Below are 26,710 nucleotides of genomic sequence, written 5' to 3'. Positions count from 1 at the left end.
TGTCATATTATGTGGCCAACGTTACTTTACAGATGTAATTAAGGTTACTAGTCAGTTGACCTTAAAATAGGGAGATTGAATGTACTTATATAGCCCTTAACACAGAGCTTTTCTCCTAGCTGAGGACAGAAGAGGAAGTCAGGAGACACAACTGAAGGAGAGGACAGAGAGATTTGAAGCAAAAGGATTTCACACACTGCTGATGGCTTTGAAGGTAGAAAGGATCATAAAACAAGGCCTACAGGCAGCCTTTAGAAGCAAAAACAGCTCTGGCCATTAGCCACTAAGGATCTTGGACCTACAATTGCACAGAACCAAATTCTTCCAACAACTTTAATAAGTGGATTTCTGCACCCCACCCCCTGCCCAAGAGCCTCTGGATAAGAGCCCAACTTGACCAAAACCTAGATTTTTGCTTTGTGAATCTTTAAGCAGAGAACCCAGCTGATCCATGCTGTGTGTGGACATTTGACTCTTAGAAACTGTAAGATAATAACTTTGTATTGTTTCAAGCAGCCACGTTTGAGGTTATTTACTACAGCAATAATAGAAAGTGAATACACAATGCTATGAAAAATTGTGCAATGAAAAACACAGGAATCAAGGGCAAAACACTCAAAAACTTGACAGACATATGCAAAATCACCCTTAAAAATGTAGACATCTAATAAAAATGGTAGCATAGTTTTACATATGTGAAATGGTTAACAAATACATAAATACTGCAATAAATACGGCACTTTACCTTAAAGAAGATCAGAAGTTTGCTTCTGGAAATAGGTGTTGGAAGTGCTGTAGCTCATGCATTCTTGTGAAGTGGTGAAGGGAGGCTTAACTGAAATTGAACAGAAAGTTTAACATCAGATGAGGGTGGGTGTGGCTCAGGTGGGGGAACTGAGTTCATCGGTAGATGTTTAAGGTGTGCACGTGTGTGCATCTTGTATATTCTTGTGTAACAATGCATTTTTCTGTTTACCTAGTGTTTCTCATGGATGTGAACAAAATCATGCATAAACAAGTGCAAAATTCACATTACAATCAAATTTTACATTCATACATCAATTGCATTAGAATAAATTCACATTTGCAAAGTAAGCGACTCTATAGAGGAATAATGACAATGAAAAAACCGTACAACTGGCTGGGTGGCAGCCCATGCCAAACATATGTCAATCTTCTTGACAGCTAGACCGACTGGACTGTTGTACTTATGGGGAGATAATGCCACTCTAAGCATGAACCTGTGTGTAGTCACAGGCAATTCAACAGATAAGTTGTAGCATCAGCCTTCCTCCAAGTCAGCAACAGCAAAATATTATACTTAATCAATATGTCTTACTTCCTAAAACGACAGACAGTATGAAACCAAAACATCCTTGGGATCTATACTTCAATCCTGAGTCAATTTCTGATTTTGTAATGGCCTAGCTGGTATAAATCTCCTTGTAAATCTTTTAAACACAGTCTCACTGTGATGTGTGGTGTTTTTTGGTTTTATTTGCCCTCAAACAATTAGTGTTTCTCATTTATTGTTTTTCTGCGTGGGTGCCTGTGCAGAGTCAAAAGGAAGCTAGTCTTTGGAGAAAAGTACCAGCTACTGCTCCCTGGCCTGCGGTAACCATTGAGGGAAAAAATAACCCCAAAATACAGTTTAATGAAAAAGATTCACACTAGTTATAAGCAGAAATCACAAAGCTGAGCTTTATTTTATAAACCTCAATAATCTGAAAAGTGCCCTTGACCTTAGTCCAACCCCTTCACGGGGTCACTTGAAGTGTAACAGATAGAGCCTTTGTCCAAGATCACATGGCAATTTAGTATCAGAAAGAGAAGAACTCAGACTATGTAACAACTTTCAGTGTGTGGTGGCCATATATGATTTGAAAATCTTACGAAACTTCAAGCCATTTTGCACCAGAATAGCCTCTTTTTCTCCAGGTGTTCTCCACAGCCGCCAAGTGGAAGTATCAAGTTCCCACATTCGCTCATGAGATGGTCTTAAGATTAATTAATTCCATCATTTCATCAATCATTCATTATTTCCTTCTATATTTCTACCTGAAATGAACAAGACGCTAGATGCATCCTAACAGAGGTTGAGAGAATGAGGAACTAGACCACCAGACATCAATCATGTAAATTCACCCTATATATTTATAATCTTATTCATGACCTCCTAATCTGAATCAAGTCTTACCCTCGAGGAAACGGGTTCTGAAATACATTTCCTTCTACTACTACCATGTTTCCAAGTACTGGACTCCTGTGTCGTAAAGATCAGAGAGTCCTGGTTTATTTTTTAAAAGGTGTGTAGGTGGGGCTGGGGGTGTTTTCAGAGAGAAATGCAAAAGGCTGCCCCACTGAACTAGATGGAAACTCAATTCTAGGCCCTTTGCTATCTCTGCCTTAAAAAGGATCAAGTATCCTTATAGTTCCAAGTTCTTTCCAGAAGATGTGCCATCATCCTCCATTCTCAGAACCTAAGTGGTTTCCATGGCAACCTCCTCCTCAAACCCATCACTTTTTCTGGCAATACCATCTCATTCAGACCACACTGGAGTTAAAACAAAATAAATAAAACTCTCAAAAATGAAGTTAGGAAAATATCAACAGGCAAAAATAAATGTAATCCCAACAATACCCTGAACATAATAAGGTTGAGAGAAGAAAACATTCCCAGCTAATATTGGGTTCAGGATGTTAATGAAGATCTAACATAAAGAATACTATCATAAAAGAGGATAGAAGAATGGAGGCAGGGGAGAGCCAGCCACAAAGAGCAAAGATTTCACAATGGTTTGGGGACAGCCAGCTTCTTCTCACCTCCCTTTTCTTCTCTGATAAGCATACGGTCCCCGGCATTGAAATAGAATTAAACTAAAACTGCAAATGAGGTTTCCATTAAGAAAAGCACTCTCGCAGTGCTCAGAGCGCAGCTGGGAGCAATGCCAAGTGCTCATCAATCAATCTTGGAAGGTTCTGCTGGACAGGCAGGAATCCCCGTCCTTCCATCACTCACTGCCCTTTACAAAAACTGGCGTATCAGGGTATCAGATCTTACGGTACAAATCAAGATTTGAAGTAGCTTGGGCAGGATCCATCTGTCTTCTTCCACCCAGTTATATTTCTATTACCATCTTAACTGTAGCCAGTATTAATTGTAATAAATGCCCATTTCTCTTCTATAGCCTTGGCTAAAATCAGATTCATATCCCATCTATTGAAACCCAATTCTACATTAGTCGGTATTACACCAATTCTGTGTAATGATGTTTGTTATATTTGCAATAGTCAATTCCACTGTGCTATTGACCTGAGGGCAAGGAAGGTGGTCCTCATGTCCCCCATAGCATATACCATAACAGATAATTTTGTTCATTTCTAGGGACCAGACTGTGTATGATCTGCACACATGGGCAGGAATAGGTTTAAGTGTTCAGATGAAATTCCTGCCCGTCTTTAACCAATCAAGTAGTCAGGGTCAGGAAGAGTAGCAAGGGAACATTCACACAAGGTACTTTGATCTCTTTTGGAAACACGATTCCTTTGCTCTGAATCCTGGAACTTGTAAAGAAAGAGGACCAGTTTCCCTGGGAAGATTTTCTTTCTATGGCACTGCCACAAAAAAAAAAAAGTTTTTATATCCAAATACAGGGTTTCCTTAGGGAAGTAAATGGATTCCTCCCTAAAAGAGAAGTGAAAGAAGGAAAGGGCTGTGGGAGAAAGAAATAGAATTTGCAGGACACAACATGTGTTGAAAGTCTGATAAACTATCCCCAGAGTAGAATCAGTCAGGATAGGTTCGATTATGCTGCAGTAACAAATAACTCTGAAATATGGCTTAAAACAACATTTATTTCCTGTTATGCTACAGAACAACTGTGTGTTGTCTGGGGGCTCTGTTCCTCCTCACCTGAACTGGAGACAGAGGTTGACAACACAGCCGCTCTCTGGAAATGTGTGGGTAGCTGTGGCAGGGGGAAAAGAAAGCTCTGGAGAGCCAGCGTTTCAGCCCAGAAGTCATACTTTCCTTCTGCTCACAGCTGATTGGCTAGAACCAACCATGTGATCCCTTCTGACACCAAGAACTCCAGGAAGAGCCTTCTTCCCATAAGCCTGGCAGGTGGAGGGCTGGGAATTTTTTGATGAATGAAACTAATGACTATCACAAAGGGGAAAAAAAACCCCAAAAAACTCCAAAAGATATTTCAAATGTATAGTTTTATATTAGATTATTTCAGAATCGACAGCTATCCCAAGCAGCCTTGCTCAGTTCTTGAACCACATGGGAGATCTAGAAATTCATTAATTATTCATTCATTTTTTTCAACAGATACTTACTGATTTCTGATTTCTGTGCTGTCTTGTGTGAGGCATTGGTGATATAAAGGTGTATATATCACTTTTATAGGCTCACTTTTTCTTGATCTATGATTATCCCATTATCACAACATTTTCTGTGCCTCCAGAAAAAAAAAAAAACCCTCGTAGGTGTCAGTTCCGGTCTAGATTTTAATAGAATTCATAACTGTACCTCCAGAGACATAGTGATTTGAGCTACTGCACCTTCTCTGGAAGGTTCTACCTTCTCTGTTGCAGCTAGTTTCTCTCACCCTCATGCCTCATCCCTCATACTACTCTTAGCTTGTTCTTATTTTCTCACTATGAGATATGATGTACATCTGCTTGAGTCAATTTGCACCTGGTTACACTGGATGTTTGACATTACCCCCTGGAGTAGTTCAGTAATCACGGCCAGAATAGATCATTCTTGCCTCTTTATAACTGATGATTTTTTAAAAAGGATCTATCCTCTGACTTCTTCCCAAATAGAGATGAACATACGTCCTGGATCCTGATTTATCTGATATGTCAAGAATTCAGAAATCAAAATTATGACAGTAGTTTGTGCCTCCACAATATATTTTAGAGCTAGAAATAGATTTCTACCAATTAAAATATTTAAGTTAAACTTCAAATCAAGAGATTAATATTTATTAATGGAATACCTAGTGTGTTCCTTGATCAGAAGTGTTCCTATAGGAAAGGCAGACTGACTTCAGTCCCAGAGGTAAGAAGTATATCTCGACAAATCAACCTGCTTTGAAATGCAAATCTAATTTGTTCACTAAAAGTCCTTAGGGATCACAAGTGAGGCACTGTTTGCTAAGTGAACTTGAGACTACAAGTTGCCCAGCATGTGCTCTGACAGCAAGGGTCTACACCTCTGTGCCTGCTGCATCATTTCCCAGGACTGTGGAAGGCCACTGCCTGCGTGTGGGGCATCAGAAGAAAAAGTTAACACAGTTAAGAACAGACCTCAATCCACAGCTCCCTGGAATTGATGTACATATACCCCAGCTTTCTACCCCCTTGGGTGGGAAAATTTAAAGTTGTGCATTTTACACAATTGCCCAGAATTTGTTTGCCAGTTGAGTTCCAGTTGTCCACTCTGATGGCTGGCTTAATGGCAAACTACCATTTGGCTACCTTCTCTTCCATATATCATTCAACATTTCTCTACTTTTATTCCCTACGCTTTCCAAATAAACTATAGCAACACTGGAACCCTTGTCTCAGGAAGGGTTTGATTTGGGGGTATCTTGAGCTAAAGCAGAAATGTAAGCAGAAATATGTGAAATTTCCTGATAATTCTCATTAAATGAAAGGGTACACCGTTTAGTATCCTTCTCGTTATTCTATCACCTAGAACATAGGTATGATGTGTGGAGGTCTCCAGCCATGTTGGACCATGAGAGGAAGGGTCCCATCTATGTAAATAAAGAGCTGAGAAGTGGAAGGAGCCTGGAGCCATGATGACCAAGGAACCTCCATGCTAGACCTTGACTTCCCACCTCCAGAGTCATTCTATGTGAAAGAGAACTAAATTTCCATCGTACTAAATAAGATATTTAAAATGAAGTGTCTTAACATTAAATATATTTCCTTATTTTTAGTATTTACTTATTATTAATATTTATTTATTTTCTTCCCCAACATAACTCAATTTCAGATAGATAGATAGATAGGGAGATATATATGTAGATCTCTCTATATAAGTATATACAGAGATATATGTATGTACATATATATGTATATATGCACATATACACACACACAGGGGGAGAGAGAGAGAGAGAGAGAATGAACTTTCTTCTTTGAAATGTAATAAGCAGTCACTTATGTGTTTGGAAATAATAACTAGAGTGTGAAACAGTCGTTCATGTAGAGTCAGAATTCACCTGGCTTTGATCATTTGGGTCTAGGCTTTAAGAATAGTAAAGATCTCAAAGAATTTCCACCTCTGGAACAGAGCTCAGTCCTTTCTTCCCATCCAGCTCTCCTGGAATCCAACCCTCCCTTTATAGTGCGGATAGCCCAGAGCTGCCAGATACGAAAGACAGGGTTAGAAGCAAGATCTGAGTGATCCAACATACACCCACTAGTGCCTGGGTTTCAAGCTTGCCAATATCTTTCCGCCCACTATGATGTCAGGGTCCTTGATTTGAACCTGCAGGGTGCCAATGCCCCTGTTGGGGAGGTATATTGCCCAGTTTCTGATACACAGGCCAGATGCCGCTGTTGCTTTTCTGGGTAGAGGGGAATAGTAGAGGCCCTGCCTCCCCAGTGGTTTCCTTCACTCTAGCTCATCCCTAACTACCCTGTCTCATCTCTACTCATGCCTTAGTATGAAAATTAGATGGTATTAGAAAAATCATGGCAAATGTCTTGCTATTTTTCGGTATGTTTCTTCAGTACTGTGTCTATTTCTGCATTGTTAGCATCTTAGAATCAGCCCCTTGGGATGCAGTTTGTGTTTTGCGTTTGTACTAAAAGCCAGTCGTAGGAGAGTAACTAATGAGAACAATGCTCCACTGGGGCCTGTGCTGTCTACACGGTGTGGAAAGAGAGCTGGAGCCTTTGTGCACATGTCCTCTGCATGGGGAGGGAGAATGCTGGTCCTAATATGTCACTTTTGTCTCCCAGCAGAAGGCTTATGCAGTTCCAAAGGACCATGCACAGCCTACAGACTACTTCCTCATCAGACCAAAGGCTCACCTGATTATCTATTGCATCTTTTTATTTTAGAGTCCTGGACACAGAAGTAGAAGAAAATGATAGGGGAAGGGGTTTGCCTCGGCTCCAGCCCCACCAAGGCCACTGGCCAGATATTATTGTTCTTCTTGACATTATAGTTTTCTGGCCATACACCCATGGGAAGCTCTAATTCTTGAAGAACACGGAGGTTGCCTCATGGTCAGAAAACACCTGACCTTCTGATCAATTGTGTTTCTGGCACTTTCTTATGCTTTTTCTCCAGGGGACTCAAACTTGTTCTTGAGGACACTAAGGGTACTTACAATGGAACGGGAAAAGCAGATGAGGAAACAAGTACAAGGCCATGCACCTTGCATGTGCCAAGTACAGGCACATCTCATGCTATTGTACTTAATTCTGCTTCACTGATACAGCATATTTTACAGACTGAAGGTCTGTGGCAACCCTGTGTTGAGCAATTCTATTGGCGCCATTTGCCAACAGCATTTACTCACTTTGTGTCTCTGTGTCATATTTTCATTATTTCCTCAGTATTTCAAACTTATTCCTTATTATTATATTTGTTATGTGATCAGTGATCTTTGATGTTATTATTGCAAAAAGATTACAACTCCCTGAAGTCTCAGAAGATGGTTAACCTTTTTTAACAATAAAGTATTTTTAAATTAAGGTATGTACATTGTTTTTTAGACATAATGCTATTGCCCACTTAATAGACTACATTATATTGTAAGCATAACTTTCATATGCTCTAGGAAACAAACAAGTTCATGTGACTCGCTTTATTGCAATATTGTCTTTATTGCCGTGGCCTGGAATCAAACCCAGGATATCTCCGACGTATGCCTGTACTAACTTAATTACTTTATATAAGTTATTTCATCTAATGTGTTTAAGAATCCAGTAAAAAGATGTGTATTATTATCCTCACTGTAAAGGGAGGATAGGCCAGAGCTGCCCAGTGTGAAAGACAGAGTTTGAAACAAGATCTGAATGACCCACTAGTGTCTAGGCTTCAAGATTGCCAATCTTTCCTCTATGAAGTCAAGGTCCCTGATTTGAACCTGGAGGGTGTCTATGCTCCTGATGGGGATATATAGTGCCCAGTTTCTGATATACAGACCTCACCAAGGACTTCCCAGCCTGTCCTGGGATCTAGCAAATACAGAGACAACTATAGACGGTAAAAAGCTTTCAGCCCATGTTGCTGACCAGAAAAAGCAGGGTGGGTTTTAGTGGCTAGGTCTGAGCAGGGAACCTGGTCCTTGAGGGAAATGTTGTCAAAGGTCTCGCTTGATTTTTGGGCTGCAAGACTGCAGAAGCATCTGCTTCAGCATTTTACCCTAATTCCCCATTCTGCCAGCCAGCTGAATTACTTAATGACTGGCTTAAGCTCTGGGATATGCCTCTCCACTCCTATCCTAACCTGGCTTCAGTGAGATACTGGCTTATTGTGTGCCTGGCATAGGTTTGTATCTGCTTCCTTAATTAGCAGTGATGAATGTGAACGGAAGACGATTATAATATCTTGATTCTGGGCCAGCAATTCTGATAGGCTGCTGTGTAGCATGTAGGGAGGGCAATGTCCCCAGAGTAAATTTGGTCCATGTTGATGTGAGGATTTTAAAGTCAAGGAACTACAGAGTTAACGGTTATGGAGAAAGAACGCTGGACTTGGGGTCAGAGAATTGGAAGTAACTCCTGATTCCACTATTTGATAGCTCTGTAATCTTTGGCAAGTTACATACAGTTCAGGACCTCTATTTCTTGACAGAAACAAAAAATGAGAATAAGACTATAACATAAATAGTGTTTAGTGAATTCAATGTGGTAACATCTGTTGATGAACTTAATAGACTACAAAGCATGATACAAATATACAGTATTCTTTTTAGGACCAGTATGGGTAGCCCAGATGGTGGAAATCCCAAGAACCTGGGGTCAGAATGTCTTTCCCACAGCTCTAGTGTGGGGAGCCAGGGTTCTGGGAATATTAGAGAATGTGCCAAAGATAAAGTCAGAGTAACATTTCTGAAATAGGTTCATGTCATGGGGGTATGAGCTGCCACAAGTCCTGAATGTAAACCCAAACCTGGGAGACCCAAGGGAGTTGAAAACTAGAGACAAGGGATTGTCACGTTGACTCGAGGCAGAAATCTGGGTAACACAGGGAAGCAATTGGGGTTTTATAGAATCACATGTGTATGCTTAACTCATTTGAAAGGCAAGAGTTGGAACCTTTATGTGGATTATTTCTATACTGTAGAGAAAACTGAACCGTAACCAATATGAAGCCAGAAAGTACAGGTAAATATCCAAAGTTAAATGAAGGGAAAGGAAGATAAGACAATGGCAAGTTTAAGTATCGGACATGGTCCTGGGTGCTGCATGGATCCAGAGGAGTGTGACAAAAGTCCGTTTTTCCAGGGAAGTTAAAATTCATTAGAGAATAGGACACGTATATAAATAATTACCATGTGAAACAAAGAACAAATGCCAGAGGAAAGGTGCAAACGAGTTGGGTGAGAAGGTCATTTTGGTGGTTAGAGACTGATCACGAAAGTGTCCCTGAAAGAAACAGCATCTGAAATGCGCTGGAATTGGGCAGATGAAGCTGAGAGAGAGGAGGTGGGCCCTCTGGGAAGAGAGGTCTATCTGGGTAATATATCAAAATTGGGAATCTGGAAACAGGGCGCAACCTGGCCAGTCTGGCTTATAGGGGAGAAGTACAAGACAAGTGATGGAAAGATTGCTTGAGAACGGAGTGCTGCAGATGAGGTTATGAACATGGCCTACCATTTGGCCGATGATACTTAATGATTAAACGCTGAGGATTAGGGATGTTGTAAGATCACTTCCCTCCAAAAATGCACGATTATTACCTGTCTAGTTTATATTATTTCTACTGCGGTTATTCTAATTGTTTTTATTACTCATTCCTTATGATAGTCAACCTCAAAGATGGTCCCAGGTGATCCCTGACTCATGGCATTCATGCCTTGTATGAACTCTCCCATAATGTACCAGGTCTGATCTGTTTGACCAACAGAATATGACACAAGTGGTAGTGTGTTGTTTCTGAGGCCAAGCTATAAAAGATCTTGTGGCTTTTGCCTCTCTCTCTCTCAGTGTGTGTGTGTGTGTGTGTGTGTGTGTGTGTTTCTCATCATTCACTTTAGACCAGCTGCCATGTTGTGAGCTACTCTATGGAGAAGGCCAGGTCATGAGGAACTGAGGACTCCAGCCAACATCCTAGGTCTCTTGCCAACAGCAACATGAATGAGTTTGGGAGAAGACCCTCCAGGACAGACAAGCATTCAATGAGGCAGCCCCAGCCAACTTCTTGACTTCAGCTTCATGAGAGGGCCTGAACCAGAACCACCCTGTTGAGCCATTCCTGGATTTCTCAGCCTCAGTAACTATGTGAGATAATAAATAACTGCTATTTTAAGCCACTACATTTAGGGGTAATTTGTTACACAGCAATCGATAACTAACACACTTCATCATTCAACACATATTTATTGTCTACTGGTCCCAGGAGCTGTGTAGTTAGTTGAATAGTTATTACAACTCTAGACCTCTTGCTTTCAGAGGACAATATTTGACTTTATTTTGACTTTTTTTAACAAAACACTTTTTCTAGTTTCCAGCTTTCCCATATTTCCAACCCTCTCTCATACTGGAATATTTTCTTCCCCCATCCTAACACCTTTCTTCTGACCAAATCCAAAGTATCCATCATTTAAATTTAATTTCTTCCTAGAGAGAAATTTCCACATACCTAGACTAGGATAAGACCCTTCAGAATAGTCTCTTACAGAACATACTTTGTCAAATTCCCTTGTCTAATTGTCATCATTCCTGCTAGTTTATAAGCTCCATGACTTTGGCTGTCCTGTCCACTGATGTATCCCTAGTATCCGCCATAGTACCTGGCACAAGATAGTCTATAAATAAATCTATGTATTGAAATCATATATATATGTTATCTATATATATTATATATATACTAAATATGTGAAATTTATGGATAAATACATGAATAAACAAAGAAAAAGTCAGCAAGTGTGATGGGTATTTTCAGTATGATCACAAATTAACTGGAGTGATCCTCATCTTGCACAGTCCGAGGCATGCTTGAGAAAAGAAGCTATTTCTCATGTGCATTTCTGTCCCTCCCATCCATACTCATCCAAAGAAGGCTGTAGTGGACGGTCCAACAAGATAAGGGTCTAGTTTATTGGCTTCATGGCGATATGGACACAGACATTGTCAAGAATAGAACTCTCACCTATGAAGCAATGAAAGATAATTGGGGGACAAAATGTCCTACCTTAGAGGAAACTTACACAAGCCATTGATGTCACCTGGTTTCATTTTGTTATTTTAAAGGGACAAGAGTTTCATCAGAATGCAACTCTAGAGGAAATTTTCGTAAACTCCTAGATGACTACTGGCACACAGTGGTGCTTCCTGAGTCTTCCAGGATCTCAGCACAGAAGTCAATGGTTTTGCCCAGGCGGTCCCAGGTGACTGTACATGACCCAGAGGCTGCACTAGAGTTTATACAGCCATACAAAGATACTCCTAATGGTTCAACTTCCCCATCTTTAAGTCTTACACTCCCTTAAGTACCAAAACAGGAGTGATATTTTTAAGTCATTTTTCCAGGACTCTGGACAATCTCTGCCATTGCGCTGGACATTTGACACTGGTATGCAGGGGTTTTGTAGAGTCTGCTGTGGTGGTAAAGAAGCCCAGGGCTTATTTTTATCCATTATGGCTCCAACCTGATGTGGAGACTGAGGTGACTTTCCCTTGTGCTTCTCTCATGCTGCTGTGTGAGCGATGTAAGGAAAAGGAGACAGGCCTGATGTCTTAGCACACAGCTCAGCCCTGAGTTATGCTAATTACCATCCTAGAGCTGGGTAAGAAAAAACACATATTGTCAAGCTGGGGCTTTAGAAGAGAAAACAATGAATATTTCTTTGCCCCTCTCCTCTTTTTGCCTCAACTAATTGGTCCATTTTTCTGCTATAATCAGTGGGAAGAGGGATTCCCTCCCACCCCTTTTAGAAAATAAGCTGAAATCTATTTTTCTTTTGTGTTCATTAGAGCCAGCTCTTCCCTAGTTGTGCCTATAAATGAGTAGATAGTTAAAACATTACATTGAGAAAGATTTTTTCTTCTCTTTTTTTCTCCTTCTCACGGCATTTTGCAGAGGACTTTTTTCTTTCCCTTTAGAAATGAAGCGATATTTAGAACCTTTCACGTTTCAAGTAAAAGCCTTTCAAAATGAAAGGAAAAAATATTTCAAACCTCGGCATTTAAAGTCCATATGTCCTCTATTCAGAATGAACAATTAACTCAAAGCTGGCTACAGTGCTAGGGAGAGAGACTTGCCCAGCTTCCAAGAATGCTTGATAGATTTCTGATGGCAGATCTAACATTTAAGGCCTTGAGTGCAGCATTGCCAGAAAGGTAACATATGAACAATAACTAAGAGTGGAAGGTACCTAGGTGTTCTCTGTCATTAAGGCAGGTGCATATCTACACAGTACGTACAGATAAGCAGGTAACGTAAATTGTGAGTATATATCAACATGTGCTGGCTTAATCGCTATAATCAAGTGTTTTGACTTCTTTTTTGAGTAACTGTTGATGCAACAGGTTAGATTTTAATTTGATGTGACAGTAATGATATTCACTCTAATTCCAAACTAACCTATTCACTTTAACCAAAGTACCATAAAATAACCTAAGAAATACAGTCCCTGAAAAAATAACCAAATCTAAACTGGCCCGGAATGCTTGTGTGGTTGCTCCATCCAAAACCTATTAACATAAGGCACTGGGTATCTTTTGGTCAAGTTGATAACCTAAAAGAAGAGAAATCCAAGGTAACATAATCTTTACCATAAAATAAATAGGAGGGCTTACTATGTTTCAGGCATTGCTTGAGGGGCTGAGGATATAGGAATAGTCCATGGCCCATGGCCACTCTGAATCTACCATGTAGACTGTAGAAACGTGCAGATGTTCTGCAGTGTGTTAAGGTCTCTGGTGTAAGGAAACATGAAGCAGAAGGCTAATCCACCCTGGGGTGGGGTGGGGGGAGTGAGGGAGGGTTATGGTAGAGGTCTGGACTAAACCGAGCCCTGAGAATGAGCCGAAGTGGCCAAGTAAATAATGGGGAGAAAAACTCTTCCCTTTGAGGTCTATCTCTTTTATTGCCCCAGACCATCCAGTAATGACTATACCTCATCCTTCATATGACAAGGAATCCAACACAGGCACAGACTGAGAGCTTTGTTTTCCCACAGCGATGTGTGTTTCTGCAGACTATGCCTATATCTGAGAGAGAAAAATTGCTTCTTCTCAGTCATTGGGCAAAGTGCCTAATTACATCCTCTATAGGGTAAAGTAATATAAGTGGGGAGCCAGTTAACACAGGGATATTCCCAGCTAAAGCACCCTTGATTGGTCCATTGGGAACCCTTATTTGGCTGCAGGGTGGGAGATGATGCTCATGGCATTGCTCCAATGGAGACCAGCCCTGTTTTTTAATAGTTTCCTCCTCTTTCATGGACAAAACTCATGATCCTGTTTCAATAGTTCTTCTCTGAGCATCTGGGACTCCCTCTTGGTTCTGCTTCCTCTCTTGTCCCTTTTCCTTCACACTCTGCTTCGGATCTGAAACTTTGTCTGGACTCTGCTATCAATTTCCAAGTATCCATACCTGCTTTTGTCTTTAGATGCTGTCTTCACTCCTCCTTTACTCCATGGCCCACAGGTATAGCCAGGTGCCCCTAGTCTATCACATGCCCCATTTAGGTCAATGACATGGGCCTCTGTATTATTTCTCCATGGCTTCCCTGACAAATTACCATAAACTTAATGGCTTAAAACAATGCCCTCTTGGGACCTTCCTGGCAGTCCAGTGGTTAAGACTCCGAGCTTCCAATGCAAGGGCGCAGGTTCGATTCCTGGTTGGGGAACTAAGATCCCACATGCCACGCAGCATGGCCAAAATATAAAAAAAGAAACAAAAAAAATTAAAAATAAAAAAACCACACAATACCCTCTTATCTCACAGCTCTATATGTTAGGAGACAAAAACATAGCTCATAGGCCAAAATCAACGTCTCAACAGGTTGTGTTCCTTACTGAAGAGTCTGGGGACAAACCCACTTCCCAACTCATTCAGGTTGTTGGTCATATTCAATTTCATGTAGGTGTAGGACTAAGATCCACATTTTGTTGTCGGCTGTTGGGTGGGAGTAATTCTCAGCTTCTAGAGGCTGCCTCATCCCCTGGTTCATGGCCCTCTTCGTCTTCTAAGCCAGCAATGACCACTCAAATCCTTCTCATTCTTCGAATCTCTCTGATATCACTGTCCATCTTTTTTTGTTTTTCCTTTTCCTCTTCTGCTTCATCTCTGTCCCTCTTCTGCCTGCAGCCAAAGAAGGTTCTCTGCTTTTAAGGACTCATGTGATTAGACTGAACCCACCCATATAATCCAGAATAATCTCTGTATTTTAAGATCAGTAAACTGAATATTATCTGCAGAGATCCCTTTTGCTTTATAAAGTAACCTGTTTATAAGAGATTAGGGTATGGATGTCTTTGAGGGGCATTATTATATCCAGCTCAGACACCAATGGTAGAAGTCAGACAACTAGAATATCTAACTCTCTAGATTCTGGTGGAATTTCTAAGAAGGAGGCTCAAGATATGTATGACTTTTTCTCTAGTAATAGTTCAAGTTTGCAACATGCTTTCCCAAAGCATTATGAAGATAGAGAGGTATGCTTAAAAAGCAGCCAGCCTAGAGCCTGGCACAGAGTCAGTCTTCAGAATACATTAATTTCCTCCTCCCATTCTTGCATTTGACATTCCCAGAGAGGACACCATGGTGTGACTTGGGAATTTTAAATCTGATCCGACAAACTGCACTCACAAATCAGCCTCAAGATTATTATACTTTGGAGCAGACAGAAGCCTCTAAGAAATTTAAGCTGAGCATCATGTTTCTGTCAATGCAATTGCCCAATTGTTGGGCTGAGAGTAACTTTTTTTTTTCCCTTCAAGTTCTGAAAACCTATATATTGGCTACCTATAGAATAATGGGTTGCATGTAGTGAAGTACTGGTCTGAGAGGGCAACGAAGACCCAAGTTAAGTGGCTTCTTGGCAAATAAAATGCCCTGCCCTTTTGTCCCTTCGAAATCAGATTCACTGGGGTTAAGGAAGGGTCTCTGCACCCTTCTCCCATCCTCATCCCCAATATACACATGCAATCTTAGAAAAGCCCTTTTTTTTCTTTTCCCTTTTTTTTTTCCTGTTTTTTAAAACGATTAACTCCAGTCCTACTTAAAACAAAACAAAAGCCACACACACACACACACACACACACGACATTTTCTCTGGTCATTTCCACAATGATCACCTTTTCTATAGAAGGTCCTTTCCTATAAATCCCACTGTCCAGACTTCATATGTTGATACCAAGTTCTAGGTCCAGTGTCCATGTCTGGTTTACCTCCCTTCTCCACCATCTAGCCCAGAGCAGCAGCACACAATAGCTGTTGAATGACTTTCAGAAAAATGAGAGAGTGGGCATGGATTATTGCTGAGGTTTAATGCATGCATGACTGCAGTCTCATAAACGCACTATAAACTTGTAAACGTAAAGGGTAGTTATTTCCATTTCATTTATATCTCAAACAGCTTGGGTGAAACCACCATCAGTCATATGTGTGACCATTCTCTCTCTTTTTTGTTGACTGGCCCATTCTTGATACTCTTTCCCACTAAACCAGATGCAGACTCAGAGTCATTCTCAAAACAACTTTCAGCACTGCTCTCCAATCAAACTAAATTGACAAATGCAATAAAACTTAACTGGCAACTCTTACTAGTATAACATCTAAGACAATCACAAGTATGGTGAATATTTGTCATAATGAATGAATAAAGTATCACAGTTAAGAAGAGCCTAAGAAGACATGACTATAAATGTGATGTGGTATCTTGAATGGGATCCTGGAACAGAAAAAGGATATTAGGTAAAAAATAAGGAAATCCGGGCTTCCCTGGTGGCACAGTGGTTGAGAGTCCGCCTGCCGATGCAGGGGACATGGGTTCGTGCCCCGGTCCGGGAAGATCCCACATGCCGCGGAGCGGCTAGGCCCGGGAGCCATGGCCGCTGAGCCTGTGCTCCGCAACAGGAGAGGCCACAGCAGTGAGAGGCCCGCGTATTGCCAAAAACAAACAAACAAAAAAAAGGAAATCCAAATAAAGCATAGACTTCAGTTAATAATAATGTATCATTATTGGTTTATCAATCATAATAAATGTACCATATTAATGTAAGATGTTAATAATAACAGAAACTGGTGTGGGTATATAGGAATTACTATCGTCACAATAATTCTCTAAGACTAAAACTGTTCTAAAATTAAACGTTCATTAAAAATATTGAAAAGAAAGGATTTCTGAAAAACATGACTAAGTATGGATCTAGAAGCCTTAATTCAGTTCTGTGACCATGAAATTTAAAAAACTGAATTTTTTTAACCAATGGTTTTCATTTTGGTGATTGACTATAACTAGTTTCTGAACCTTCTTCTCCCAAACTTAAAAACAAAAGAGAAAACAATTTGAAAAAAGGTTTTTAGAAAGGAAATTAAAATTTATTCATGAAGAAAAGAAGGTTTGATTAAGCAGTGATATTCTACAATAAAAGGTTAAATGGCAGAAAAAAAACCCACTATTCTTATGACATATTTCCATTTCTTTGTGTTTTGCTCTAAGTTGCATTTTTCATTATGTGTGAACTGATAACTAATCAATGGCTACTATTGTAACGGATAAAGTGTGGAACTTCATCATATACACTTTCACTCAGTTATTCTCTGTTCAAGGATTCTAGATCACCCATGACATGCATGCCACGTGTCCCTATCATTGACGAATCTTGTCATTTAATTGAGGTACAACTATTCACTTAGCCAAAGCTAACTGGATATTTGAATACACTCAGAAAGAAATAAACAGACTCAAACCACCAGGGGACAAAGTATTTATGGAAGCTATCAACTTAGTTTTTAAAAAGGATCTAAAAATGCAACATAAAATGTATTTGATTTTACAACCAAAGTTCAGTGTGGCATCTGTATTTATTGACAAAGACACATGTAAGAAAGACACAGAAAGAAGACATCACCTCATTCACTAACCATACCACACATAATGCTTCTGTCTTTCCTTACACGCTCAGCATCTTTATCTCAACATGGAGATTCTCCACTCAGCCTTTCAAATGACCCAGGGAGATCAACTGCACACAGGCTTATGGAAGGTGTCTTTACAAGGAAGTGCTATAAAGTTTTGGTGAAGGGCCAAAACTCTGAGAAAAGCTTGTTCTTGCATTAGTCAGGGTCTTACTGGAAATGCCTGAAAGCTCATGAGAAAATCAGTTCCCTTCAGTTCCTGACATGCAAGAAGGCTGGATGGTTCACAAAAGATTCTGATAAGCATCTGGTCATCTGGGTTCAGGTCCAAGCCAGACAGCTGAAGTTCCTGAGGTGCATCCATGCATGCTTACTGTATTGTAAACAAGTGTGGATTAAAGGCACATACCAAATTGTTGCAAGAGCATTTATTGTTCATCATTAATAAATAAATACGGAGTTCCTTTCTGTGACAAGTGCGGGCTCTACATCCACGAAGCTCAAGCCAGGAATCTAAAGTGATCTCTGTTCTTCCTATTTTGGAAAGAACTAAGAATTATAAGCCAGACACCCATCCTTGAGCATAGAGGCTTATGACAACCGGATTTGAAAGTAATGCTCAATCCTTTACAGCATGTCTGCAAGAAAAGGCATGCATGGAATTGAACTTGGGTTTCACCTTCTCTTTCATCTATGGAAGAGTACTGTCTTGCCTCATTAGCAGCAGTAAATCATAGCCACAAATTCTTTCCCTGAGGTCCAGAAATTAGCTATTAACATCCGGGGAGACAATTGCAGTATTTTGTCAGCAGTCATAACAGAATAATAAGCAGGGACTTGGGGCTCCCCTAGGCAAACAGGACAGGGAAAGGAGTTGGCTTCTAGCCTACAAACATACAAATAAATAGCACCCCATGGGGTTAAAAGTCTTCCTCCGGAGCTAATCACTAATTCATTTAAAGGTGACTGCCATCATCACCCAGAAAGAAAATGGAGTTCTTTTCTTCCTTTTTCCTTCAGACATGAACCATATTTGACATACGTGATCTCCTGTGTTTTAATTTTTATAAACTCCTTGGTGCCGGCAGAAATGTTAATCCTTTAAAAAGAAAACTTCTCCTTCTTATTCCAGCAGCCCTGGTGAATAGTAATAAAACATCTGAACACAGCCAGTCCTATGTTTTTATTCCACAGTCCCGGCATCCCCAGGCTTGAGTTTGACCTCCAGGGTTCACAGTATACTCCAGGATAGGAAAGGAAAAGAGGTGGGTGAGGAATAGCAAAGAGGTAGAGGAGAAAAAGGTGGAGATATCATTTGTGTGGGTGTGTGACTGTGTGTGTTTCCACTGATGAAAGAAGAGATAAATTGTGAGCAACGAACACCTAAAACAGAATGTCATCTATTTATATATCTTGTTGAGGCTCTGGGGAGGGTACAGACATGAATCAAATATCATCAGTATCTTCCAGGAATTCACAGTCTAATGGAAGGAAAAAATATGCAAACCAATGATCTCACATCACTCCTGTGAGTGCTATAAGATGCCAGCAAAAGGTCTTAGCTTTGTCTGAAGGGTCTCAGGGTAGGTTTTCTGGCAGAGGTGATACCTGAACCAGATATTACAAGTTGTCCAGGAAATAAAGGTGTGAGAAAGACCAGGAAGAACAAAGAAAGGTAAAGTAAGCAGCACAGGAGTATTTATCAAGGCCCAAAGAATTGGGTGAAAGGGAGATAGGTTGCTGAAGTAGGCCAACTGACATAGAACCAAGTTTTGCTCTAGAAAAAACTTACCAGAAACGACTGCATCAGAATGATCTATTTTGTGGCTCTGGGGAGAGGAGATTGGAGGGAAGCACAGCCTTATGCTAGGATGAAGCAGAAAATTGTGTAGGTTTACCCACTGGAAAATTTGGCAGCTTTCTAGCTTGCGATATTAAGAGTGCCCTCCCGGGCTTCCTTGGTGACGTAGTGGTTAGGAATGGGACACGGGTTTGAGCCCTGATCCGGGAAGATCCCGCATGCCGCGGAGCAACTAAGCCCGTGCGCCACAACCACTGACCCTGCGCTCTAGAGCTCATGTGCCACAACTACTGAAGCCCAGGTGCCTGGAGCCCATGCTCCGCAACAAGAGAAGCCACCACAACGAGAAGCCCGCGGACCGCAACAAAGAGTAGCCCCACTCGCCACAACTAGAGAAAGCCCACACGCAGCAACGAAGACCCAATGCAGCCAAAAATTAAAAAAATAAAACAATAATAATAATATAGAGTGCTCTCCCTTCCTGTTTTAGTCTTGATACTGATAGTCCCATCTCTAGCATTTCCCACAATTATCTGGCAAGTTTATTAAAAAATGATGATTCCTAGAACCAACTCAATTAGCATGGGGGATCCAGGAATATGCATTTTACAAAATTCTCCCAGGATATTCCCATGCACATAAAAATCCAAGAACCACTGCTTACAATACACTGTTTTAAGTCACTGAATACAGAAATTCATATCTTATTTGGAAGAAGTACTGAATCCACCATTCACACCTTAGTTTGTTTTCAGGTGTCAGCAACCTTTAACGACAGTTGGGATGGGAGGGGTAAGGGCACCTGGTGTTGCAATGGGAGTGGTATGAATGGGATTTAATCTACAGTGCACCTACAGTGTGCTAGAAAAAAGTAGCATGGTAACAAGAGATCAATGGAGAAAAAGGAGGGGATTAAATGAGGAAGTAGTCAAATGCATAACCACCTTATGACATACAACACTTCATAATACATCAAAATGCTCTCATACTTCTTATCTCCTGACATGGCCATTACCATCCGTATTTTACACTCCAGGATAGTAAGAATTGGACATTCTAAATGACTTATCCTTACTCTTGCCCCTCCAAGAAAACAATTCCTAGAGTGTCAAAATGCAGATGAAAATCCAGATTTTTTTCCCAAATCCATTTTCCGTAACATGAAGTGCCAATTTTCAATGGCCAATTTTCACCTTTCATATTTTTTTCCTAGAACTAGTTCTGTCTCCATTTGAAAATTTTTTGCTCTTTGCATATTTTCAGAGTAATAATAATAATAATGATCATCACCATAACAATAATAGCTACTACTTATTGAGTGATCGAAACTGCGAGACCCAGTACAAGACATTTTAAAATACATGAATTGAATTCTCACTATAGCCCTGTGTGGTAGGCAACATTATACATATCTTAAAGATGAATAAACAGAAGCTCAGAGAGGCCAAGAAACTTGCCCTGGGTTCACAGTTCTTGAAAGAGACAGAGCTGCCATGGGAATATAGGTCTGCCTGACTTGAAACCAAAATGCCATTTTCCCTTTTCTTAGTTAGTCTGACTTCTGGGAAATCATGTCAATGATTAGGTTAGATTCAGGGAAATAGACATTTTTTCCAGTTTCGGCTGTAAAATATGAAATATGTTGTTAATGAGAAGGGAGCTGTGTAAGACAAAGTAGGAATAAATCACAAGCTGGCGGCAGCCTGAAATAGCATGGCAAACCAAGATCTGCTCCCATCAATGCATGAATTTTATGCAGCCTAGGCAGGGAGGATGGAGACAACCTTGTCTTTGGCTGGAGGTTGCTCTGAGAGGACAGCAAAGTAGTAAATCCCCCCACCCTGGGTGCTGGCTTCGTGGGCCCAGTGTGGAATCTCACTAGAGGTGGCTGTGTCCCCATTCACACACCACGAACAGGGCCCTTCTTTTCAAACTCACTGGCTCGGCTAGCCAGGCACTGGCAACGGCATGAGAGAGTGGCGGCTATGCCAACTGGCTCTGGGCTACCTCATCTCTCTGATTGCTGCACTGGGTCGATTTGATGAGAAGCAGATTAATGCCGGTGGGAATACAAGATATACTCCAAATCTCCTGTTTATTCTCACTCCATCAGGAGAGAGCTAAAGGGAGGCTGTGCCTGGGGGTGAGACATGGAGTAGGGAGGGGGCAGACATGGAGCTTGATGAGAGATGGGGTGAATTAGATAATCTGTGCATCAAAAGGAGACCAGAAGTTGCTTTCCCTGATACTGGACTTGCCGTTTATCCAATCTTAGCTTTGGAACCCAAATGTTACCTTCCAGTGGAGTGGCTTATTTCCAAATTATCTCTACTAGCACCTCCTTTTAACATTTGAGTAGTAGTTTTTATTATTTTAATCATGGTGAACAGGAACCATCACAGACTGTCAGAACTGGACATGATTCTGTAGTTCAGTTAATCCAAAAACTTTCTCTTTTATTCCTTCCTTCTCTTTCTTCTCTTCCTCCCTCCCTCCCTCCCTCCCTCCCTTCCTTTTGTGGACAGGTATGGAAACAGAAGTTATAGGCATCAATCCATTAGCAATAGAGAGAGGATTAAAATGCAAATCCCCTGCTTCATGCTCCTTGACACTGTGGACAGCCACCCACTTCACTACTTCTCCTATTGGTGTCAAAATCAATTTTTCACCAGATCCCATTGAATTTTGAGTGTGTAGCTCACGTTGGTGACAGACATGATAGAGACAAAGAGAGCAGTCATCTTTGAAGCCATCATTTCAATCTGCAGCTCAGGAAGGGTGGCAGCTTGGCCTAGAGGATCCAGAGCATTTAGTCCACAGAGCCATCAGAACTTCTGCCTGAGCTGTTGTTATTTTACAGCCAACATTAATACTCTCACGGAATATCTGGTTGCCTGGAAACAGAGGCCCATCACTGAATTCATTAATATTTATCCAGTGTGCTTTTATGAGCTTTATTATATAAATGTTCTCGTTTGATTCTAATTAACAGGTAAATATCAGCAAATGAAACATTCTCAAGGATTTATGGAGATGAGTTTGAATTTCCAATTTTCTCTTTGTGATCCCAACTTCCCTGTGATGAAGTTGATGCTTTGACTGGATTCATATTCTGACTAAGAATCCAGATGACATCAGATGTGTTTATAGAGAAAGAAAGGAGGCCAATACTCCTCAGTTTGGGGTGGAGATGAGGGGTAAAAATCTCCCTATTTAAGAGAGAATTAACATGTAATTCAACTCTGTAGGAAACCTTGACATTCTGTCCAGAGATGAAGCTAGATTGTATGATTCTGAATTAAACTCATGAATATAACAAATGTGTTTCTAGATAGTTGGTTAAGGAAAAAGATGTATCAAGTAAAAACTTGTAGGTAGAGAAGGGCTACCAATTCTTAGACAACTGCTTTCGAGTTTTACCATTGAAGTTCTTTGTTCACCTTAGGTAAAAGTCATTCTTCAGATGATGATATGCATTGAATTGTATCCCCAAAAAGATATGTTGAACTCTTAATGCCCAGTACCTATGAATGCCTTATTTGGAAATAGAGTCTTTGCAGAGGTAGTCCAGATGAGGTCATAAGGGTGGGACTCAATCTAACATGACAGGTGTCTTTACAAGAAAAGGAGAAGACACACAGAGATTGAGACTCAGGGGAGAACACCAGATGATGAGAAGGTAATGTTGCAAGTGATGCATTTACAGGCCAAGGAAGGCCAGGGATTGCTGACAACGCCAGAAGCTAAAAGAGAGGCATAGGACAGATTATCCCCTACAGTTTTCAGAGGGAACATGTCCCTGCCAACATCCTAATTTCAGACTTGCCACCTTCAGAACTGTGAAACAATAAATTTCTGGGTTCTTTTTAAGCTACCCAGTTTGTGGTAATCAGTTATGGTAGCCTCAGAAAAGCAATATATAAAAAAACAGACATAAAATCACGTTTCAAATGGTTTAAATATTTTCTCTATTGGTAAATACTGAAATTACCAAATTCTATAGAAGACGTCTAACAGTAGGATCTGTGACTTCAACTTTCTGGTTCAAACTCACAAAATATAAGTGCTCCCAATTCTCAACAGGTTCTTTCTAGTAAATTTGATCAACACAGGCTATACAAAATCTATATCCTGAAAGGCATATTGAGGAGGACTTAGTTTTTATAAATATAATACATAGGAAATAAAATCAAATAGAAAGTTGAAAACAAACAAAGAGGTACTTAACTAAAATGTATCTTCTATTTGATTTTTTACTGCTTTATTTAAGATTTTTGGTTGGAGAAATAGTCATCAATTCATTAACTCACCCATTTAATCAATAATCCATTCATAAGTCATTTTGCATGAATATATGATGCTTTATAAATTTTTTTTCTTCTAATCTATTCTCTTAACTGATGCTTTCACAAATCAGAGTTATCAACATTTCACAGATATCCACGGCATCAAAATAGAGACTTGAGGGTCATCACCTGAGTTACCAGGAATTTTCTTTAGTTTGAAAGCAAAATAGTCCACTTATTTAGCTAATACATTTCTACTACTGTCACATTAAATAGAGTATATCAGTATCCTGAAAGAATAAACCCTTGAGATAAAATTAGAAAGACCTCATGACTTACAGCTCACCTTAGTCACTGAACTTGAAATTCAGAGCCTCAGGACTGCTCTATCAACTTCCCTTAACTACCTACCTGCCTTTAAAGGCATGTCTTGTTTTATTGTACTTCACTTTATTGCACTTCACAGATATTGTGTTTTTTACAAATTGAAGGTTTGTGGCAACCCTGAATAGAGCAAGTCTACTGGTATTATTTTTCCAACACCGTTTGATCACTTCATGTCTCTGTGTCACCATTTGGTAGTTCTTGCAGTATTTCAAACATTTTAATTATTATTATATTTGTTATGGTGATCTGTGATCGGTGATCTTTGATGTTACTATTGTAATTGTTTTGGTATTTTTTTAGCAATAAAGTACTTTTAAGTTATATACATTGTGGGGGTTTTTGACATAATGCTATTGCACACTTAATAGACTACAGTATAGTATACACATAATTTGCATATGCACTGGGAAACCAGAAAATTTATGTGACTCTGTGGCAATATTTGCTTTATTGCTATGGTCTGGACCAAACCTGCAATATCTCCGAGTTATGCCTGTACTCTCACTGCCTTTGGAGATGTAACATTGCACGTGTTAAGATAGAGACTTGAATTCTTGATTCACAATAAGATGAAACCTTATAAAAATAGGTTCTACAAATTATTGGGCAAATATTTCCATGTTAAAGAGTTGTAGAGACTTTAAAAAAATAACTTACTTTGTAAAAAATTAGACAAAAGTCATATATCAGATGGTTAAGGTAAGAAATTATTGTCACCAGTATAAAACAATAATAGAAATGTAAGTAGAAAGTTATGTCATTAATAAAATTGCCAGTTATTCATCAGGAAGAGATAATCATATATCTATTCAGTGCTTCTCAAATCCTTTTCCACAAAGAACCACAAATGAAACAATTAATTTACCAGGTTTTGAGGACATAATCTAAAGCGATTGCCAGCAGTGCAAAATTTCTTTCAAATCTTATTAGTTTCAATATTAATGCAAGCACATTCTTGTATGACATGCCAGTTTTATTACAAAAATATCAACTGTAATTTCTTACCGTGGAGCAGCAGAATTAACTATTGAGCATGATGTGTGAATGGACCTTGCTAGTGCTATACTCCTATCTGGGTCTCCTCACTTCTGTGGGCAGTGGAAAGGGTATATTTCACTTCCTAGTCCTCTGCAGTAGTCAGGACCAAATGACTATTGTCTTAGTAGATTATATGCAGAAGTGATGTGTATGACTCCTGGTTCAGGTAATAAGATCCCCCTAATAACATTCCAACCATTTCTTCCCCTCTGGTGGTAAGTATGGAAGTGATGTGTTCACACCATAAAGCCACGTGATCAAAACAGATCGGATCGCTAAGTCACTGAGCAAGAGTCAACCAAATAGGTCTGGAGAGAACCCAATATAGAGCAGACTCTGGGCATTTAAGAAATAAATTCTATAATACTCCACTGAGATCTTGGGTTTATTTGCCGTCACAGTATAATCCCAGCCCTAACCAGTAAAGTAGGCATATTTACCACTTGACTTCAAGAATCTCTCTGCCCACAGAAGTGTGTGTAGCTAGACTTGGAAAAAAAGGGTCATATTTTAATTTCCCCAATGCTTTCCCAATAAGATACGAACATAGGGTTCAGGAAGGAACTAATGGTTTGGCCAGAGCGTAATGAATTAAGAATGCCACAGTAATTTGCAGCAACATGGATGGACCTAGAGATTATCATACTAAGTGAAGTAAGTCAGACAGAGAAAGAGAAATACAGTATGTTTTACTTATATGTGGAATCTAAAAAAAATGATACAAATGAACTTATTTACAGAACAGAAACAGAGTCACAGACATAGAAGACAAACTTATGGTTACCAAAGAGAAAAGAGGGGGAGGGATAAATTAGGAATATAGGATTAATATATACACATTACTATATATGCAATAGATCAACAACAGGGACCTACTGTCTAGCACAGGGAACTATACTCAATATTTTGTAATAACCTATAAGGGAAAAGAATCTGAAAAAATATATATATATACAATATGTATGTATAACTGAATCACTTTGCTGTAACCCGAAACTAACACAACATTGTAAATCAACTATACTTCAATTAAAAAAATAAAGGGGGAAAAAGAAGTATTACACTGGGAAGAAAAAAAAAGGAGAATGCCAGGATAAGAAATTTAAACTTCATTCTTTAGGCACTGGGCAGCCCACAAGGCTTAAAGAGTAGGAGATTGGATTGACCAAAACTTCGATTAGGGAGATTGATACGGTGTTGGAATATCCAAGTTAAAGAATTGAAGCAGGGAAAGGCTGAGTGAAGGACACCACTTAAAGGTTGTTAAGATAGTCCAGGGACTTCCCTGGTGGTGCCGTGGTTGGGAGTCCGCCTGCTAATGCAGGGGACACGGGTTCGGGCCCTGGTCCGGGAAGATCCCACATGCCGCGGAGCAACTAAGCCCGTGTGCCACAACTGCTGAGCCTGCACTCTAGAGCCCGCGAGCCACAACTACTGAGCCCACGTGCCACAACTACGGAAGCCCACGCACCTAAAGCCCGTGCTCCTCAACAAGAGAAACCACTGCAAGGAGAAGCCCGCGCACCGCAACAAAGACCCAATGCAGCCAAAAGTAAAAAAAAAAAAAAAAAAAAAAAGATAGTCCAGATAATTGTTGACAAGCTCATGGACCAAGGTGGTAGGTACAGGAGCAGACAAGAAAACGATTTGGGAGAGACTCTTTGGAAATAGAACTGACCCTATGTGATAACTAGGGTAAAAAGAAAGAATGTGACTGCGAAGTTTCAAGCGTAACAAGGCAGATATAAGAGACCCAATAGGAGAGGCTTTCAGAGAGATTTTTGCCTGATCAAAAATCTTCACTAAGCTGAGCCCTGCCTTGCTTTTATCTGTGGGGAGACTCAGGCTTCTTCCACCTTGTTTCATCACTATCTTAAAACACAGCCTCCACTCTCACCAAAG

The 26,710-nt window shown here is 40.1% G+C and overlaps 1 long non-coding RNA gene across 1 annotated transcript in view; it reads right to left on the bottom strand.

Moving 5' to 3' along the window:
• Nucleotides 1–745: 745 nt before the first annotated feature.
• The window catches only part of LOC307182996, a 493,984-nt gene continuing 468,019 nt past the window's right edge, over nt 746–26,710 (bottom strand). The window contains exon 4 of the long non-coding RNA XR_013827328.1: nt 746–835. This is a non-coding gene — a long non-coding RNA (uncharacterized lncRNA). The remainder of the gene's footprint in view (nt 836–26,710) is intronic.

Source organism: Stenella coeruleoalba, assembly GCF_951394435.1.
Source record: "Stenella coeruleoalba genome assembly, chromosome: 2".
Lineage (NCBI taxonomy): Eukaryota > Metazoa > Chordata > Mammalia > Artiodactyla > Delphinidae > Stenella > Stenella coeruleoalba.
The sequence above is the reverse complement of the archived record's forward strand: the minus strand, read 5'-3'. Positions and strand labels throughout refer to the sequence as shown.